Source organism: Callorhinus ursinus, unplaced genomic scaffold (genome assembly GCF_003265705.2).
Source record: "Callorhinus ursinus isolate GAN/ISIS: 27379988/994484 unplaced genomic scaffold, GSC_fseal_2.0 scaffold6, whole genome shotgun sequence".
Lineage (NCBI taxonomy): Eukaryota > Metazoa > Chordata > Mammalia > Carnivora > Otariidae > Callorhinus > Callorhinus ursinus.
Window position 1 is genome coordinate 62,676,697 of NW_027397068.1, and position 21,695 is coordinate 62,698,391.

At 39.4% G+C, this 21,695-nt stretch overlaps 1 long non-coding RNA gene across 1 annotated transcript in view; it reads right to left on the reverse strand.

Annotated features, from left to right (window-relative positions):
* LOC141372924 (uncharacterized) overlaps positions 1 to 21,437 on the reverse strand; it is a 33,846-nt gene extending 12,409 nt beyond the window's left edge. Inside the window, exons 1-3 of the long non-coding RNA XR_012378453.1 lie at positions 21,181 to 21,437; positions 7,472 to 7,634; positions 3,890 to 4,043 (exon numbers count right to left, since the gene is read on the reverse strand). This is a non-coding gene — a long non-coding RNA (uncharacterized lncRNA). The remainder of the gene's footprint in view (positions 1 to 3,889; positions 4,044 to 7,471; positions 7,635 to 21,180) is intronic.
* Positions 21,438 to 21,695: the final 258 nt, after the last annotated feature.

A 21,695-nucleotide genomic window follows, 5' to 3' on the forward strand; every position in this document is an offset into this window, starting at 1 on the left:
TCTATTATGACATCCTAGGGGAAACCTGAGTTCAGTAGAATCGCAGTGGGAGCCTACACACAACAAAAAAAGAGTGGAGAAAAAAAAAAACAAGCAGGGCCCCATTGTCTTAGCAATGATTTTATAGACTTGCATTCTAGATGGGAATGTTAGGTTAACTGTCTCTTTTTAGGAATATTTTACTTTCAATTTTTACTAAACATAAATCCCAAGGATGCTGTATTCATTAAGACTGCTTAAGTGATTTTTGCGACTAGAATTGGATAAGATGTCTGATTATGAATAAGAATTTGCTGCAGAGTGTTGTAAAAAGGGTAATGAGTTGCAGCTGGGTCACTGAAATCCACTGACAGGGCTAAGTAAAGAATGGTTGATAGATACATCTGTGTGTGACAAAGAATTTGAAGCTCTCTCCTAGACTCGTGGTACAGCTTCGACAAAATGTTTCCCTTCATTTGGAATAAAAGTAGATTAGTTGTTCTAAGCTGCCAATATCTACCTCACAACGTAGAATCGAGAGCAGAGGGTAGCCACTGCTCCGTGTACATCTGTTAGGGCTATACCTGATTCACCTGAGAGCAGCTCATACATAGTGATCCTTCAGCCAGGATCCCCTTTGACTGCACAAAAGCACTAAACAAAATCTGTCCTCATAGGAGGTGGAGAGGCAGGGAGAAGCAGCCCCTCCTCCCTGGATTTTCCCCTCCAGCCAGGCATCCCTCAATAGGATCCTTCCTTAACCCCAGTACTAATTCTCTAGGTCTTTATCTGAACTACTTTTAAATTAAATTTAAGCAACTATTTGCTCCATTAATCCATGTAGCCCGTTAGCACACTGTGTGCATTTACTGTACAATATTTCAAATGAAGTGAAACTTCAAAGCCGTTTGATAGGTATGGGAAAAGGGGGGCCTGATATAGCCAGAAGGAAATAATAATCTCCCAAGGATTTCAGCCGGAGAGCTAAACTTAGTGGCAGACTACACTTTCCATTTAACTTTAAAGGTATAGCTACTTGGAGCAACTTGGGACCCCGCCTTGTGTTGCAGATAAGCCTTAGGAATGAGGAGAATGTATATATTCTGGTCAGAATGAATATTGCCCATCATCTCAAATATTCCTTTCCTGCCCAGGTTACCAAGGAAACAGGGTTCTAGTGTTTTGCTTGCAAATGTACGTTCTTTACCTTGAAGTGGGAGTCCTCTCTGTGAGGAAGGGTTAGTGTTACAGGTAGATGCAGAGGGCTGGGAGCAAAGGGGTAGGGGCAAAGGACAACATGCCATCCCAGGATCTGGCTTCAGGGTATCACCAAGGGGTCAGAGGGCGTAAGACCATTTTACTCCCTCCCCTTGTGGGAACTGGGATACACAGAAGATGGGTGCATTTCTTTCCTTTGACTTCCGCTCCCAGTTAAACAATGGACTGGACAGACCGAGGTCTTTCCAGGAAAGTTGGAAGTAGATCAGCATAGATCAAAGTTTTGCAGCTTGCCTCTGGTTCCAAGTCACATAAACCACACATACACACACACACACACACACACACACACTCACACTCACTCACTCACTCACTCACTCACTTTATTCAATCATATAGTGTTTTCTCCCCCATTTGCAACTCATTATCTGACTGCAAGGTTTCCCAAAATGTGAAAATCCACAGTCCCTACAATATGGTATAGAGGGTGCATGATTAAAATATCCAAATCTGTGTGAAAGTGGGAAAAAAGTTTTATTCTGAACTTCCTATCTGCAATTAGTAATTAGTCTCTTATCTAGAAATTAGAATCTTTTGACTCTAGTCAGTAACTTCACTTCCTTCCCATCTTTGACATAACATTAATTCGATTAGACTTTGTCATACCAGGACCTCCCTGGGAAGAAATTAGAGTACTTTGGGGAAAAGCCTGAAAGCATCCCAGAAACAATTCCACTTGAAAACATAGAAAACTCTACTAGACAATGAATAGTGAAATGCTAAAGGAATATACTCAGATGCAAAAAAAAAAGTTTCAGGTAGTGTGTTGTGGGGGCTGGAATTCAGGGGTGTGATAAGGAAGAGATAATCGGGGGTTGGGGGCAGATTCTCCCCCGTAAACTCTAAAAGGATGCACCTGTCTTAGAGACCAAACCCGCGGTCATTTTCCACGTGGCCTCGTTTCCCCCTGCATGAGTCACTTGGTTGCGTGTTCGGTTTTTAAATCTGAAAGCCCTATTCCTCCCCAGTCACAGTTGTGCAGGCAAGGACAATCACAATCAGAATACTTAAGGGAAAAGCAAACACACTCTTACCAGCAAATGTCCACCAATATGCTGAGTAAGAAGTTGCTCTTGGTTACTTGTTCACTTGACCATACTCTAGACGTGGATGTGTGTTGTATTAGAATGGCTCAGCAGAACAGCCCTTCTATTTTCAGATTTTTGTGTAGCTTTTTATTGCCGATGTTGTGATGGCACAGGTTTTCTTTTCATATAAATCGTGAATTAGAAGTGGAAAAAAAAAAAGAGAAGAATTTGATTGCCCTCAATCAGACTCTAGCTTTCTGTTGTCATTAAATCAGAGGCTTATTTGAAATCCGTTATTGACAGTAACCCATTCTTAGCCTGCTTATGTGACTCTCAAGTTCATGTGTAATTTCATGTTTTATTTGTTCTTCATGCACTGCTTCCGTGATGTGCTCATTGTTATGCACCATTTCTGGGGAGTCTCTCCTTGGAGCGTGCTTAGAGAGCTGACAGAAAACAGAACTCAGTCTGTGGATTAGTCATGTGGAAATGACAGTGTAAAAATCAAATTGAATTTTTAAGCCCACTTCTTCAATCCTTGCTCAAGATAGTAACTGCAATTTGAAATGACATCGTTTTAACATGTTTTAGTTTCTCTATATCAGAGGCATATAATGCTCAGAGTCAGCTAAATTATTAAACCTCTTCTAATTTCCATCAAAATTCTCTCTGGACTAAAAAATGTGACAACCTCAGGGTGAATGTGAACTGAAATCTACTTGTAAAACTAGCTTGGAGGTGTGGGTGTTCCACTTCTGTTAGCTGTTGGTGGTTCTGTGGGAGCGTATCTTATAAATATATATGCATATATTTGTGCCTACATATACATATGTACTTTCACACTGATCTATTTCTCCACACCTTGTCCTCTGTGCCAATTAAATCTCTCTCAAGGAGTAATAGTCATGTCATGCATTATTGTAAATAAACAAATGTGTATGTTAGGATCATTTCTTACCCATTTGTCACCTCTAACCTTTGTGTAAAATGTCTTTTGCATTAGCATAAATATTAAGAAGATGCCATTTCTGCTATATATAGGGTTGCCTTCAGCTAATCAGTTTTTCATGCATTTAAATAGGAATATTAGAATGATGGGGTAATTAGTTTAGTTTTCCATGAATGATCCATCAAGGCATTGCCTTGCACTGGATGGTACTGCTCTGGGTAAGTAGGACAGAGTTAAATTGTTAGCAGGGTTGGAATATCTTTAGTGTTTTGTTGGTGACTTAAAAAAAAAATCATCTGAAGCCTATTATCTTTTCTAAGAGTAAATGCACCAGTTGCTTGAGAAAGAATAATGTGAATCATGGAGACTAAGTGAAATTGTAATGAATTGTAAAATAAGACCTGTTTATTACATGCAAGAGAGACAAGACTTTCAGGCAGATGACAAAACCTCACACACACAGATGAATATGGGAACAGTCATAAGTACTTTTAGAAGAAGTACCTTTTAACAAATGAAACTGATCTCTCTTCCTTTGCACAAACATACCTGTATGGTTCCGCAAATTACTTTCACATGTAAACTCAAACATTATAAGGTTGAATTTAAAATAACTTGTGCTTTTATGCAATATACACATATATCATTAAACTACCTTTATGCTGCTGAAATTAGATGCCACCAACAAATATTTTGAACTGCCTGGTGGCTGGGAGTTCTGCTTCCGCCGTGCTTTCCTCTTTGTCTGAACAGCAGTGTTTGTTTGCACCAAGATATCGAAATAATTGCATGTTTTGCTTCATTGTTTTCTAAAAATTAGTGGGAAATTGGAGAAAATTATTGGTTTGATACTGCAAAAAGCATAGTCTCTTAAACCTATAATCCAGATAAGGGCAGAAATCTCAATACATGCTGAAAATAGCAAATCTTTAGCTCAAAAAAGAAAAATAATAGCAAATCTTAAAGAAGACAAGTACACATTCAATGAGAAGGGAAAGAGCAAATATGGAAGCAGGATATTTTCCACAAAAGTCTGTGCTTGTACATGTTGATATAAACACGTATAGTAATACACCTGCATTCTTGTCGGTACTTAGCGTGGAATATACCAGGTTGATAATAGTAGTTATCTTTGGGGCTTAGAGTGGGATTTCTGAAAAAAAAAAAAAGGTAAAGAGAGACTTTTGCTTCTTATTTCAGTATCCTCAGTATTTTTGCAATATATGTTTGTATATTACCTGGGATATTTAAAAGACAATAATAAGTAAATGACTAAAAGAACATGCATAAAAAGCTTGAAATATATTGCCAAAATTTCTGTCTACCAGGTGATGTTTAGAGATTTTAGAATACTTTTTATAATTCAGAAAATAGAAGTTCCTTCCGACACTCTGGTCTTTCTTTGGGATGTTAGTCCCACTTACATTTTCTCAGGAAACCTTATGCACAAAAACACAGGACTATCTACCTGTTGTCAGGTTCCATCCTCCTAACAACCCAATGGTGTTCACTGGGCAAATGTAATGATTTCCATGTTATCAGTCAGCTGATGATACTGAGACTCAGGAAGGTTTATAAGAAATTTGCCTAAGGTCATATAGACAGCCATAGGTAATAGAATGAACATGAATCCATGAGCACATCTCTAGGTACAGGTCCAATGTGTTGCCCTGGTTGCTATGGATTGAATGTGTTCCCCAAAATTCATATGTTGAAGTCCTAGCCCCCAACACACACACCCATGTGATTGTTTTGGAGACAAAGTCTTTAAGATGGTAATTAAGGTTAAATAAGGTCATAAGCATAGAGCCCTGATCTGACTGACCTGGTGTCCTTACAAAAAGAGAAAGAGACAGCAGAGATCAATCTCTCTCTCTCCCTCTCTCTCTCTACCATATGAGGACACAGTGGGCATACATAAGCTAGGAGGAGAGCTCCCACCAGGAACCAAGTCAGCTGACACCTTGATCTTAGGCTTCCCAGCCGCAGAACTGTGAGAAAATAAATTTCTAGTGTTTAGGCCCCCCGGGATATGGTATTTTGTGATGGCAGCTGAGCAGATGGTAGGGGAAAGACACTTAGTGTTCCTGAAGGCCAAAGACATTCCAGCATCCTTCTGTCCCCCCAAATCTTTTCACTTTCCCAAGGAATGACCTACAGGATCTGTCCTTTTATCATTGTCGGCCACCAATATGTAGTATCATGGCACAGGGTGGTCTGAGGCACGTGAGTGTAGCAGAGAAAATAATGCTGGAGTGAAAAGGAAAGAACAGCACAGGCCTGTTAGCCAATCTAAGGAAAAGACTTGCCATGCCACTAACAAATCCCAAATGACTTTGAAAAGGTAACCGTTGAAGCTTTCTGTTTACAGCAACCTGGAAAGACCATGATCTTTGGACTTAGATAGACATGGACTTAAATTCCAGCTCTGCTACTTAAAATCGTAGAACTAGTTCCTTAGCCTAAACCTCAGTTCTGTAGGAATTTGAGTTGTGCTTGAGTTTTGGCTTGAACCTATTAGAACTATGGGAATGAAATATAACAATACACATCATATAATCCCCTCAGCTCCTGGCACATGCTAGGTACCCAATACAGTGTTGTCACTGTTCCTTTTGCTTCATTTCTTCTCATATCTTGCTTCTATTCCTGCTCTTTTACAAAAAAAAAAAAAAAATTTTTTTTTTTTACAAACATGTTGGACAAAGCTTAAAATCCATTGGCAAACTGTTATACTTCGCATTTCTACAATGGTTTGTGTTTCAACAAAGTGCTTCCACATACACTAATCTTATTTGCTCTTCTAAAAACTGTTATTAACTATCAGTCCTCATTATTAACTTTCCTCTTGATCAGCAGGTTGCTCCTATGTCACTGGAATCTAGAATATTAACTCTTAGAGGATACAAATATAGTGTCAACATAAAGCTCAAGAGACTGTGTTTTATGTGCCCACATGTTTCATGCCATCAGCATATTATAACAACACTTTGAAAAAAGTTTAAGTAGATATTGGCTTTTGTTGCCGATATCAAGATTTATTGGTTCAAGAGTTATTGATCATGGGCAAATCTCAGCCATTATTATGCCTTGAGGACAAATAAATCTTTATCAGCTGAACATGAATCAATATAATTATGCTTCACTTATGCACATCTTTTTCCTAACCATATTGGGTTTTCAACCAAATCATGAAATATGAGAGAAACTACTTAGGGAGGCAGCTGTGAGGAATTATGCCAAGAACATTCGCGTTTTGCAGCAGTGCCAATACTTGATAAAGCCAAGTCTTACCAGCTCTTGACAGAATGGAGGTAATCTCAGCAAAATGTAGAAGTTAATTTTTGGAGATACTGACTCGGATATACAAAAATATCACAAGATAGGATAAAAGACTTTAGAACCAGAAGAATATAACAATCACATCACGTGCCAGAAGAGGTAGCTGCAAGAGGTCTAGAAAAAGAAGGTAGACAAGTTGGGGAAAGCCCAGGGAACCTGAATTTATTTTAAATCTTCCTCAGTGATTCTAATGTGCAGCCTTTGAGGAAGGATGGACTCTGTTATTAGATGCAAAAAGTATCTTTCAAGATTTCCTTCTATGAGCAGACTAATTTTATGTCTTTTTATTCAATGCAACCACATCACCTCTGGTGAAACTGAAGCCTTCAGTTCATTATAGGATCTTCGGTTCTTACCTATGACTTACTGTAAATCTACTCTCTATGCCGGATTTTTTCCTGTTGTTTGATTCTGTTATGCTTGTTCATTATCCTGCCCATCTTTGTTTCATTTGTACATTTGATCAGCTCCCTTCTCTGTCTCAGTCCCAGATACTGATAGAAGTTGGAGCAGAGACAGAGCACCCTAGCACCCCCCAAATCCATACTGTTTCACATAGCTGTTAATACCTGCTGGGGCTTCTTTGCAGCCTGTCTCTATACCTTATACACATGCTCTTATGTCAGGCTGTATAAAATGCAATACTGACATTTTAAAAAAGAAACTTGAATAGGATTTAAGGTGGTTTCTAGTTTGTATCAAGCTGTCTGTCAAAACGCAAGCACAACACTAATTATGTGGGAGTGTGATTAATATCTGGCATATGACTCTGAACTCTTAGATGCAGGAAATGTCTTATTTTCTTTTCTACTGACCCCGTCATCAAATGCAAACTGACTCTGTTTTTCGTGCCTTTTGATTTCCGGTCGACCTCACAGATAACTTGAAAACTCACCTAGGCTTGCTGTGACAGTATTGCCAATGGAGATGGGAAGAGCTGCATGGTACAGAAGTCCATCCTTTATCATTCTGTCGCCCATGATTGAGGCAGATGTATCTAAGCAAATGGAAGCTGGTCATGGTTGCCATGATAATTTTGTGGGGTGTGATGCCCAGTTCTAGGAATTCAAAAAAGGAAACAAAGAGCCAGGAGAGGGAAAGAAAGAATTATGTGCTTCCTTGAAAATTTTTTTAATGAAATATTCTTTCAGTTATATTTAGAAATCAAAGCATAGCACCTCCAATGTGAATGGGAGCTGTCATATGAACACAGCTCTTAGCAGTGGCTTACTGTGGCATTACCCAAAGTGTACAAAATACCCAGTAATGCTCTAGTGAGGCACAAACCTTACTTCACCATTTTCCAAATGCCACATCTGGCACTTGCCACATAGCTTCACGAATCGGTGCATCAAGTCAAAGAACAGCCATGGGGTGGGGGGGCAGGTGGGGGTTGTCTGTAAAGCATCCAAGGCAGTTTAGGAATGTGGTTTTACTACTTGGGTGGTTGGCACCATCAGGACAAAATGCACAGCCAAGTTTTACAGCCATATGTGACAACCTGCCCTTCACACTTGCTTACCTTATGTATTGTTTTACGATCTACAAAGCGCTTTCACACTCAACCTAATTTACTCCTTTAAACCACTTTGTGGAATAAGTCATTATCCCACATTTACAGAGAATGCCAAGGCTCAGAGAGGACTAGAGACTCACCCCAGGACTCCTGCTTCTCGTGGCAGTATGGGGACTGACCCCAGTCATGGATTTCGGTTTCCAGCTCTCTTCCCTAAAATGCAGCTCCCTACTTTTATGTGTCAAATTTTTCTCTATTCTCCAAATATTTCTGTACACATCAGAGCCATTAAGACATTCTGCATCCCTCTGTCTACCTTTATGATGATGGTGGCTGGAAGCTGATATTCTCTTAGACACATGCCCTGTCTTTCCACCTCATTTCAGACCCTTCTGGGAAAGAACTTTTATCAGGAGTATGTTCCACACGCAGTGTACATTTTATATCTGTTTCTTCATGCTGTGAAGCCCTTCTGGGAACCATTATTTATAAATATTTTTCTAAACTGTCTCTTTTGTTATTTAGTGGTTATTTTGTGATATGGTAGAAAGAATCTCCTGAACTGGAGATTAAATTTGTGGTGAGCAGCTAGATCAACTGTCAATTTGTGTGATTTTTGTGTGCCCTCCCAAGTGTGATAGAGGGAGGATAACCAGAGGGACATCAGGGAATTCCTGGGATGCCAAGGAGCATGGCTGGTGTGACAGAGCACTGATTTATGAGTCAGAAGACCTGGGTTCTGGATGTGGCTTTGCTAATAACACTGTGCTATGGGACTTTGATGAGGTCATTCATTTGGTCTCTAAATTTCCATTCATTCATCTTAAAAAGAAAGAGTAATATTATTGACTGTGTGAAAGCAGCCCATGAAGTGCTATAGAAATTTAAGATAAAATTGCCATAGTATACAACTTTTATGAAAACCATAATCATGTATTTCCTTTGCAGATGAGTCAGTCCATTAAAATATACCCCATGTAAACATCTTTTAACCTAGATCATATCATTCTCTGATTACTATTATAAATCTCAAACAGGAAAAATAGAGATATATAGTACATAACATTCACAGATCTTAAGTAGACATAATGCTAAGGGCTGAGTTTTCTTTGATCGACTCCCCCTGACTCCTTTGCTCAGTAACTTAATTGTCAGCCTGTGTTACATAGATAAGCACCCCTCATGGAAGAATTTAGTTTCAGCATAGAGTCATCAAGTACCTACTGTGCAGCGCCCCCCCCAAAGTTTGTTCAACAGTCCAGAGTTTCCTTTGCCTTTGTTCATTTTCAAGCAGTCAAATTCATATTTCTTCCTCAAAATTCAGAGATGGTTGAGTAAAGGTAAACACTCAAATAGATTTTTGAGGCAGAAAGTTGGAATGTGTCTCTCTTCTAAAAGCGAGCAAGTACTGTCAAACCACTTTAGTGTAAGACAGGAGTCATTGCTATGAAAAAATTGCACACATCACAGGAAAGCATTACTTGGATGGGGGACAGAAGCAACCCAATAATGATGGACCATGATAAGATCATGTCGCCACCGCTTTATAAACAAAAGCTCTTCAACAAAACCAATGTCAGCAAAAAGTTCACTTATTCTTGCTTTACTGAGCATGAAATGGGATTGAAAGATGGTATTAAATGGATTATTAAACTGAAGAAATGATGTCTTGTGATCTTTCACACCAAAGCCTCCACTTGAGATATGCATTGTCTCAGGGAAAAACTCTCCAAAGACTCAGGTCCTTTATATGAAACTTGAGCCTTTTAAATGTAAGACTGAAAGTTTTATTTCCCACTTCCTTGCTGGACCTGTGATCCCTTAAGAGATGACTGTTGCTCTTCAGTTATTTTATTCTTATGTCAACATGTGGAAAAAGAATGTTTGTGAGAACTTATAAATTTCAAGCACAGTAAACTCTTGATTTTTTATGTACCCAGAAAGGAAAAATAACTTATTTTAAAAATCTATAAGCCGTTCTTTAAATTTCTAGCATTTTCTCCACTAGTTTTTAAGTTTCTACAGGTTCCAGATTAGACATAAGCAATGTCTTTAAAATCTTGCTTGGTTTAGACTTTTGAAAACAAGTTATATAATGAAGCCTATTTGTTAAAAATCCAAAGGACTAAAAGGATCAAATAATCATTATTTCCCATTTTTATACAAAAGAAAATTGACATTCTTATATAATTAAGACCGAAGCCAAAGAATGACATTAGGAGCAAATATATGCTTTACTGTTTCTGAAACTTGTAATTATTTTAATATGTCAACTCAGCTAAACAGGAAACATCAAGCCTAGATATAGTTTTTCCAGTCTTCAAAAGGACTCCAAGTTTTGTTTTTGGTAATACCGTAGATGATCATGGACTATAAACTCTGAATAGACACTGTCTCTAAGAAGAATTGAAAATAATGGAATTTTTTAAAAGCTTTAAATGCTTATATGAGATAGTAGAAATGTTAAACATTCACAGACATCAAAAACTACTCAAGGAAGGAACAGGAGATGTGAGCTGATTACTGAAGCCAGCATTTACCATGAGGGTGTGTGTGCTCAAATTGATCTTGAACTTTATGATCACAGGGTGAACAGGAGTTACAGACTAAGAGAATCTCTCCCAGGATGGTGAATTTAATAGGAATGTCTCCTAGAATAAAATGTAAAGGCAAATTAGAAAAAGCCTAGCCCTTCAACATTCATCTATATCCTAGGAGAAACAACAAAAACTGCCTCTCTGGGTAGAATGGGAAAATTGGCACTGGGAGGAAAACATTTTCCCTCAAAATCTCTAACAGCAGCAGACATCAGATGAGTTTACCAACCAAATTCACACCTGCCAGTCATTCACAATCTTCAATTTGGGAATGCACTTTACAGCAGTCCTGGGTTGAAGATTGCATCAGTAACTTTACAGAGACAGAAGCAAATCCTGTATGGAAACCCACCTGCAACGCTGCCTTCAAAGAAATGTCATGGACAATGTGTCATGAGCTTACAGTGGAGAACCTAAACACATGAGCGAACAGACTCCATAAGCAAAACTTTAGATACTATGATTATCAGAAACAAAATATAAAATGAGTATGTGTAATATGTTTAAGGAAATAAAATATGGAAGTGAAAGTGTTTGCCAGAAGCAAAAGACTTTAAAAATTAACCAAGGATGGGGTACCTGGGTAGCTCAGTTGGTTAAGCATCCAACTCTTGATCTTAGTTCAGGTCTTGATCTTAGGGTTGTGAGGTCAAGCCCCACACTGGGCTCCACACTGGGCAGGGAGCCTGCTTAAATAAATAAATAAATAAATAATAACCAGGGATGTTTGAAAGAGAACTAAATGGAACTTCTAGAAATAAAACAATAAATAGATAATGAATGAAACTAAAATCAAGAGGATTAGACACAGCTGAAGAGAGAATTAGAAAATTGAAAAATAGATTCAAAGGAAAATTTCAGATTACAGCACAGAAAGGCAAGAAGATGGAAAATATAAAGGACAAGTTGAGAAACATGGAAGAGAATTTAAGAAGGAATAACACAAATTTAATTAGAGTGCGGGGAGGACAGACTGTAAAGAATGGAGAAAATACTAATCCTCAGAATCAGGAAGCCCTAAAATCCAAAACAGAACGAATAAACACAAAGAAATCCACACTTAAAAAGGTCATAATGAAGCTGCAAAACATCAAAGCCAAAGAGATTAAAAGTCTCCAAGAAACAAAATTCTAATCCACATTGTTTCGAGAGGAAAGTCTAGCAAACACTTAAGAAATAAATAATTTGAATCACATACAGACTATTCATGAATAATCCTTACAAAAGATGGTTATTAGAAGGAAATAGTTATTGACTGATCTCTTTCATGCAAATAGAGGCAAAAATCCTAAGTAAATATTAACAATTTTAATCCAGCAGTGCATAAAAAAGATAATGCCATATAAGAATGTTTTTTACAAGGCAGACAATGTTTAACTAATGTTAACATCTGTAATGTTAGCATCTATTAATGAAATTTACCACACTAATGATTTTTAAACTTATATAGTCAGTTTAATAGAGGCAGAAAAAAATATATACACTATCTAGAAGTCTAAGCAAAATGTGAAATTTTCTTTAAGATGAAAAGGACAGACAAGATCTTAATGATTTGACTACAAATAATAAATCCCAAGTTTGTCCAAGTATTGCCTATTTAATTTTTATAACTTTCTTATACTTAAGAAAAAGATCTGAGCATCTTAGATGAAAAACCAACAGATTTACTAGAACCATTAAGACTGAGATAACAGTCCCTGTATCCTCCGGGTAGACCCAGTCTCAGGTACTTTTAGTGACCACGAGGGTTCTTTGTAGAAGGGAATTGGGAATTTAAGGAAATGGAAATATGCTTTTCCAGTATTAAAACCACTATCTTTCCCCAATATTTACCTTGAAAATAGTTGTAAAGTTTTATTTAAAAGTCACTTATTTTAGTATCAACAAAATTCATCAAAATGTGTTTTATTCTTTTTTTTCCATTAAATTCTAGAGAATCATACCTTTCATCAGCAATGTCTATCACAATGACAGGCTGGTACCAGAAAGCAGTTTGCAGTGCTATTAAGGAAGGTAGTTGATTTAAATAAGTAGATACTATTCTATGTTGGGAAATCCATGAAGCAGACCAATAGGGGAAGGAGAACCTATGAGTAAGTAACTAGTTATTTCAGGATTAAGGAAGGGGTCTACAGTTTCAGGTCAGTCATTTTTGTACACAAATGGGGAGTTTAGATTAGAGTCAGGCATTAAATTTCCTAAGAGAAGAAAGGAATGCAAGTCAAACTACAACTGGAGATTAGTCTCTAAAAGCAAAAGCAAGCACACACACACACACACACACACACACACACACGGAAAAAACACATATACAGAACATATAAATACTTCTTCTCGAATCTCAAATTCACATGCAGTGCGTGGAAACAGAAATGATGTTAAGTGGAAGACATTATCATCAGTTTGATTTGTACATTTTGAGTAACTATGACTGGCCCATTAAGTATGTCCAAACCAGAACAGCACTTTGCCTGAGAGAAAGCTAGGAATGGTAAGTGGTGGCATCTTCTAACAAGAAATTGATGACCCACATTTTTTGAAGAACTGATTTTTTTTTCTTCAGTTTATGAAGAATCCTGTCCTGGTTGCCCAATTAGAGTGTCAACTACGGGATCTTCCAGATTCCTCGGGTGGAGTAAAATCTCAGTTGCCTAAAGTTTCTGAATTTTTATGAACTACTTCTTAAACTGAAATCACAGAAGTAACTAGTAAAAGACTTCTCCGGGAGAATTTTGTCTTTAAAGAATAATTTCTCCCCCTTTTAAATAACTTTTACCCTTTATGTATAAAATGAGTTTTATAGCATGACAAAAGGAGTTGTGTTCCCTAATGCCAAATTTCCGAGAAATATTGAGCTGTGAGGCTGAGTAAAGTCACCAGGGGGTCGGATGAGGAAAGAACAGAAAGGAGGTATTAAGGATGGATTTGAAGTCAGCCCAGTAAAGCTGGGCTGTATTTTTTACAACCTCATGCAGGTGTGGAATAGGTGGAGAGGTGAATTTAAGAGGGTTTAGCATTTGATCTGCTGGTGTATCAAAATGAGAGAGGATGAGAGCGTTAAAGATATAAGTAAAGGAGTCACTCTAATGATTGTCCATGACGTTTTAGCTGAATAAGGAATTAAGGACATGGAGATGGGTGAGGTCATCAGGAAAGGGTGAGGGACAGTAAAAAGGGAGTATTGAACTATCGGAGCTGACGGGGCTGAAGGATGGGGATGGGGATCCTAAAGGAATGGGCATGAAATATATGAGGTGGTGGCATGTGGTGGAATGAGATGCTGGAGGTAAAGATTATCTCAGAGGTATTGAAAATGGCAGGGTCTAGGTATGATGACCATGGGAGTCACATGACTGAGGTAAGTGCGGAACAAGATGATTGGAAGAGAAGAGGTCAAGAAACTGAGAGGCCAAGGTTTGGGAAGAATTTCCTACATGGATATAAAACTTATCGTGAGTTATAATAAGTGTAGTTTTGCAGAGAGTGAGCCAGGAGCTAAAATCTTCAAGAAGTAAGAGAGATTGCCCTGGAAGTTGGTAGATAACTACAAGGTTATGGCATGAACACATAAGATTCAAAGGTGTTTATTTTGAAGGGAAGACACGAAGAAGAATCTAGAAGGAGCAAAGAGACTTGTACCTCACTTCTAGATCCAATGAGAAGAGGACTGTAGGAGAAAAATGGCTACCAGTTGAGAGAGTGGGTCAGGAAACAGCGTCCTTGGTGGTACCAAGTTTCAGACAGGAAAAAGTGAAGAGAATATTCAGAAAAGTCAAGGGTATGGGTATTTTGCCAGTGACAGATTGTTTTCCAGAAGGTGCAAAAGGCGGCTTCCCCCAGCATGATGGGAGTTAGCACACAGGAGATGAGGGGAGAGCTGGGCTTCAAATGGTGGCAAGCATGATTAGGGGCAACAGCCATGGTGACATCAGTCCTGAAGCCTCTAGGTAGAAAGTAGTGAGGATACCATAAGTATTGTGGGGCAACTAAGAGGGTGGCCTTGCAAGGAGTGTGTACAATTCTGGGGATCCCTTTTGAGCCCTGATATTGAAGGCAGTGTCATGCTAGAAGTCTTTGGATCTGTACTACACACAGCTGAAATATGTCTTAATTGCATGTGACTTGACTGTCCTGAAAGACTGCAAGGCCTCCTATCATTGTGTTTTTTGCACTGCACTTTCTTTCTCTACTTGACCATCATACTTGCTATGGGTGAAATTGTGCCTCCCTTCCTCCAAAATTCATTATGTTGAAGTTCTAACCCCCTGGACCTCAGAAGGCGGCCTTTTCTGGATATAGAGTCTTTACAAGATAATCAAGCTAAAGTGAGGTCCTTAGGGTGGGACCCTAATACAATTTGACTGGTGTCCTTATAGAAAGGAGAAATTTGAACACAGAGATGCACACAAAGGGAGAATGCCATGTGAACAGGAAGATGGCCATCTACAAAACAAGAAGAAAAGCCTGGAATAGACCCTTCCCTCACAGCCCCCAGAAGGAACCAACTCTGCCAGCCCCATTAAAGAGAATAATATATTCAGTGACAATTAGTGAAGATGGTAAGGACTGGCTAAAGTTTGATCAAGCAAAGCTCCTTTGTTGCACTTTGATCCCGGACTTCTGGCCCTCAGAACTGTGGGACAATACATTTCTGATATGTAAGCCAAGTCTGTGGTACTTCGTTATAGCAACTCTAGCAAATTAATATAATACATCTATATGTTGAGCTTCAGAGCAGGAACTGAATTTCATCTGTAACCCCAAATGCTAGCAGCTGAGCATATGCCTTACTCAGATTTAACTATCATTGAGATCTTGTATAGTTGTATTTTCTTTTTTGAGTGTTATTTTTAAACTATAGAGCAGTTAGACAGGGAGCCAGTGGAATTGTCTGAGGACTTTGTCTGCAGGATTAAATTATCATTAGAATCTTGAAAATCTTTCCAGGAGTCAGCTTATGGCTGTACTGTATGCTATAAACAATCTGGACCCAGCACCATCAACTAATCCTCAATTAACTGGCCTCAGCTTTATGCCAACATCAGACCATTCTCATTGCTATTTCTCTTTCACTTGCCCTACCATTTGGGTGATTGAACCCAATTTAGAGAGAGAGAGAGAGAGAAGTCTTTCCTATGAATCCAATTCACAGGACTTGTATTGACCCTATATATGACTTTGCCTGTGTCTTCATACCATATAAGTAGAGGTATTTTTTTTAACCTGCTCCTCTGAGAGGAGGTAGGAACCTGGGTCAAGTACACCTTTGATATATTACTAATTATATTCTGATAATTTATTGAAAGAAGGGAGAATAATTTGGGGGGCTTTGGCAGCCTGCGTGAATAGAATTGATGATGGGGGAAAAACCATATTATGAATAGCCTTGGTAGTGGAATATATTTGAATGGGATTAAAGATATTTATCAGCAGTAAGGGTGACAGTTCATGGTGTGATTTGCTTGGCTATTCAGCTATCTGAATATGATGAGATCTTTCTAACTCAACTTCCACTGCTAATCTCAGAATTCATAGTTTAAATGCCCACAAGCAGTAAGATTATCATTAAAAACCAATTTCAGCAAAAAACAAGAAACAAGAATGTCAGCAGAAATGCAAAGTTCTAAATTAAATTTGAGAAATTATGATGCAGGATTTGGAACTGTCTGAAGTGTGCTTTCAAATTCATATTCTCTCTCTCTCTCTCTCTCTCTCCATACACACACACACACACACACACACACACACACACACACACACACGAAACCTAAAGAGTTTAGCAAACTTTTTAAAGGTTTTATATATCGTATCATTGGCTTCTTCTCACTGTAATATATGTATGTTACATATAATAAAAGATGTTAAATCTATAAAAGTGAACACAGTACAGGAAGTGAGTGAACTAGTTGTTCCAGTTACTTATTGCTGTATAACACATCATCCCAAAACTAAGTGGCTAAAACAGTATTATCTCTTATGGTCCTGGGGTTGACTGGGTTCAGCTAAGGGTCTCACTTGGGGTCTCTCATGCAGTTGCAATCAGTGGCTCAAACTGGAGTCACCTCAAAGGACTCATGTGCCTGGCAATTGATAGTGACTGTCTGTTGAGCTCTTAGCTGGAGCTTTCAGCCAGAACACCTGCAGGTGGCCTCTGCTTCCTCATAGCATAGCGGCTGGGCTCCCAGAGCAAGTATCCCAAGAGAGACCATGGTGAAGCTCTATCTTCTTTTATGACCTTGCCTCAGAAATTATATCACTTCCTTTCTAGTCCCAGGCCTACTCAAATAAAGGGAACATTAACTCCACTTCTTGATGGGAGGCATGTAGATATCAAATTATAAGAAGAGTATGTAAGATCAAAGACCTTGATGTGGCCATCTTGGAAAATATGATCTACTACATCCTCTCTCTGGCCACAGTAATTCACAACCCTTCCACATGTACGCATTCTCAACCCCTCCCATCAAGAACCCAAGAACCTGAAGCAAGTCCCTGAAATCAAAATGTTGATTGTAATATTACAATCAGTATGTGATCTTTAAGTGTTTATAATTTTCAAGTATTAAAATTTATTTGAACCCTAGTATAAAAGAACCAATTATAAGAGAGAAAAATCCCTGTTGTTGCCACCTGCTCTGTGAGTTATCAGACACTCACGCATATCTAGAGGCGCACTAGGCTAGTGGATACCAGGCTAGGGGAGCCTTGAACTCTTTAGTTCAATCCTTACTGAACTACCAGCAGCATTATTGAAATAACTTCTCTTACTTCCCGGCAAGCAAAGCTCAGTATTTAGAAAAGTTTTCATTCATTCAAAGCCTCGCTGGGGGCATATGTGCTGATGAAAACTCATTAGAATCTTACACTTATGGCCTGAACCTAAGAAAATAGTCTAGGTTGAGCAGAAAATACGCAGAGTTCTCTCTATTCTCTCACTGATAAAGACTACAATCATTGCTCTTTTTCAAATTGAGCTGGTTCTTTCATACCCGGTATCATTCCATTTTTACCAATACCTTATAAAGGAAAGTACTCCCTCGAGATAATTTCCAGTGCTGAAACTATCTTTTTTAAATGCCACCAACATTTCTTTTTTAATTTTTTTAAGATTTTATTTATTTATTTGACAGCGAAATGGAAACAGAGCAAGCACAAGTAGGGGGAGCAGCAGAGGGAGGGGGAGAAGCAGGCTCCCCACTGAGCAAGGAGCCCGATGTGGGACTCGATCCCAAGACCCTGAGATCATGACCTGAGCTGAAGGCAGACGCTTAACTGACTGAGCCACCCGGGTGCCCCACCACCAATGTTTCTTAAATTTTAAGTCTTCTCTAGACACTTAAATCTCCATCCCCATCTCCCACCCCTACCCAAACTGCAGGGACACAAAATGACAGGTAATCTTTGCCCTCAGAGAATTTAGGATCTAGAGAGGGATGAACATATAAGGAAGAAAGGGAAGATGTAAGACATACACGTAACTGTTAATTAAGACCGCATTGGACATGGAGTCAAAAGATCACTGTTTTAGCCGAAGCATGCTATATAATTTTTTATAAGACACTAAATCCCCTTAAGTTTCTTCATAATTAATAAATAATTTCCTTCCACACAATGATAGTAACATCTTCCTGATAGATTGTGTTTGTTTGTTTATTTAAAATACACAAGCTGGTTCTTGTAAAATGCTTACCATGGCTCCTGGTACATAGTAAGCACTCAATAAATGTTCATTTCATCATGATGTAGCAGCAATGGTGGCAGAGCATGTGGGAATGCTTTGTAAGCTGAAGTTTTATATCAGCATAAGGTATTTCCATTAGGCAGAATATGTACATCCTATTGAATCCTGCAATTCTCTGCTTACCTACCAACATCCCAAACACTACCTTTTGATGTTTCTGGAGACTCTGGGGCTTCCCTGCTCCACCCCATCCCCACTTTCTTCATTATCCAGAGCCCAGTTCAAAGACCATCTCAGCTTTAAATCTGTCTAACCCCATAAGGTCAAATATGTAACCCCGGCCCATGTTCCCTTCACACTTCACCTACACCACGATTCTAGTACTTTTGTCTCACTTGTGTATGTGTCCCTTGTATCCAGAACAGTACCTGGTGCATGATGGATGCTGATGTGCATCTGGTGTTAATGCAGTGGGAGTGTCCATGGAAATCAAAGGAAAGAGATGTGTGGCCCACATTATGGGCAGAACCCTGACCTTGGGCCAGATTTCAGGTGTAACTCTGGCTTTTTCAGACTTGCTGTTTACCTTTTAAAAAAAAATTATTTATTTGAGAGAAAGAGTGTGCGTGCGAGTGGGGAGGGAGGAGGGCAGAGGTGGAAGGAGAGAGAGAATCTCCAGCAGACTCCCCATTGAGTGAGGAGCTTGACGCAGGACTCTATCCCACAATCGTGAGATCATGACCTGCGCTGAAATCAAAAGTCAGACACCTAACCAATGGAGCCACCCAGGCTCCCCTGGACTTGCTGTTTACCTTTAATCCACACTGCTGACCTGTGGTTTTCTCATCTGTGAAATAGGTCATGAAAGCCAAAAATTACTGCAGTGTACCGCAAAGTCCTCATAAGTGTATGAGGAAGATACCAGTAAGCCCACTTCACAGGTGAGAAAACGAGCATTCAAGAGAGCTTTAGCTTGCTTCAGAATCCCACCTCTTTATGTACTATAGTCAGCTCTGTCCACCTGGCGAGTCCAAGCTCCTAGCTGCTAGACTCCACAATGGCTTATTACAACAGATAAGATCTTGGTTCTTTCTGACTCTGAATTCCGGAACATCATGATACAGTTCCTCTCCTGTCCCTCCTGTTCTCTGTTTGTCACAGGAAAGACATTCTAAATCTACCCCATTCTATTATATAGTGTTTTTCAGGCCTAGAATATTAACCCAGTGGAAGTCAAGGCCATTATTCCATCTCTTCATTTTCTCCCCAGAATGCAGTGGCTGGGGTTAATGGGGGTTGGGGGGGAGAGGAGGGGCGGTGCTTAGCAGTGATTTGCTGTAGTTGAAACAGCTTTCAAGCAGATGACAGTGAGGCCATTAGAGTGTGATAAGACCCAGGCAAGAAACACAACAACCGTGCTTTTCATTTTTGTTTTTCCCTTGGATTCTTGTCCCAAGGCCATCTATTAGGCATTTGCGCAGCTTTTTGGTGAACAATTCTAAACCAATTCTAGGTAATCCTGTTACAAAATAAACTAGAGCAAGTTTTCTCAGTGTTGGCACTATTGATGTTTTGGGCTGGATGATCCTTTGTTGTGTCAGGCTGTTGAATGCTTTGTAGGATGTTTGGCACTGTCCCTGGGACCTACCCACCAGATAAAAGTAGTACCACCACTCTCAGCCATGACAATCCAGGCTGTCTCCAGATATTACCAAAATCCCATGGGGGTAAAATCCCCCACCCCTCAGCCTCTCCATCCCCATTTGAGAAACTGAACTACACCGAACGGTCTAGGTGGACCCAATTACATTCATTACATTACACAGTCCAGTTTTGAATCAAAGACATTTTCACCTAATGAAGTGAGAAAATATGACCTCCACTGGGGAAGACTGTTCTTCCTGAGTGAGCACTTGGTCCCTCAAGCTCACCCTTCACTGGTAGGCTACCATCCCAGGGCTTTGCCAGGACTGTCATCCATGATCCTCAAAAATCTAGGGCAGCAAAAGCAATGTCAGGGTTTTGTTACACCAAAGTGTCCCTGAAATTCAAAGCTACTTGTTTATCAAGATGTATTCCCCTGTCACTATGACAACTTGTGTTGCCTTGGACTGCAAAGAAAAGACAAGGAATGATTGAGTGGGGTTTTTTTCTGTTCATGTATTGTACCTTAGTTCTGTCTTAGTCTGCTTCCCAAATAGAATAATCAATGCCATTATCTCTTCCTCCCTCATCTAAATCGCGTCAGGCCTCTACAGTAGATCAATAGTTACAACAAAGAAGGCTGAAGCTTTCATTCCAGGGGGACTCATTACTCTGCAGCCCAGGATCTGGGTATGGATTCCACGTAAGGTTATCTACTCTTCCGGAGGAGTTAACAACAGCTGTCAGTTATTAATACGACGCCACGACCCCACCGTACCGGCTGCGTGTGCACAGGGAACATGTCCAAAACCACACAAGCCTGCTTCCTTCTCTCCCCCTTCCTTTGACTTCCTCTTCCTGTTCATATTATTTAAAACTGTCTTCTCTGGCAATGTAAAATGTTTGAGACTTCATTGAGATTCTCAGCCAGTACAGGTTGCATATAAGCAGGCTCACATCTGCTGCGGTATTACAAAGACTAATTAAAATAAATTCAGATATTAAATTAGTCCTTTCAGTAACATTTATTGCATAAGCCACTGGGCAGTAAAATACACCATTCAGTTAAGCTGAAGAGAACAATTGATTTTTAATCGTATTTCTTGACCAGCCCTAAAAAGGAGGGTAAAATAAGAGAATGATTATGCCCCCATGCCCCCACTTACCAGTTTTCCAATAGCAGCTGTTTCCCCTGTGGTTCTTCTTAGCCTTGGAGCCATCCTATTTCATTGCCATTAGGGATTAGCCTGTGTGCAGTGTGAGCTAAAACACCATCATGGACAAACACTAAGGCAGACCTTCCTTAGCGGAAAAGCTGGTCACTACTGTCCCCAGGTCTCCTCCCCACTCTAAAAGATTCTGCAATGGCCCTTGTTTCAACCTGAGATCCCAAAGAGGGACCACTTGTTAAGAAAGCTCCTGAAGAGACTATGGACTCTGAGAAACAAACTGAGGGTTCTAGAGGGGAAGGGGTGGGGGGACGGGTTAGCCTGGTGATGGGTATTAAGGAGGGCACGTTCTGCGTGGAGCACTGGGTGTTATACGCAAACAATGAATCATGGAACACTACATCCAAAACAAATGATGTAATGTATGGTGATTAACATAACATAATAAAAAAAAAAAAGAAAGCTCCTGAAGTCGGGGAAGATCAAAATTATGCTTACTTATCACCAATTCT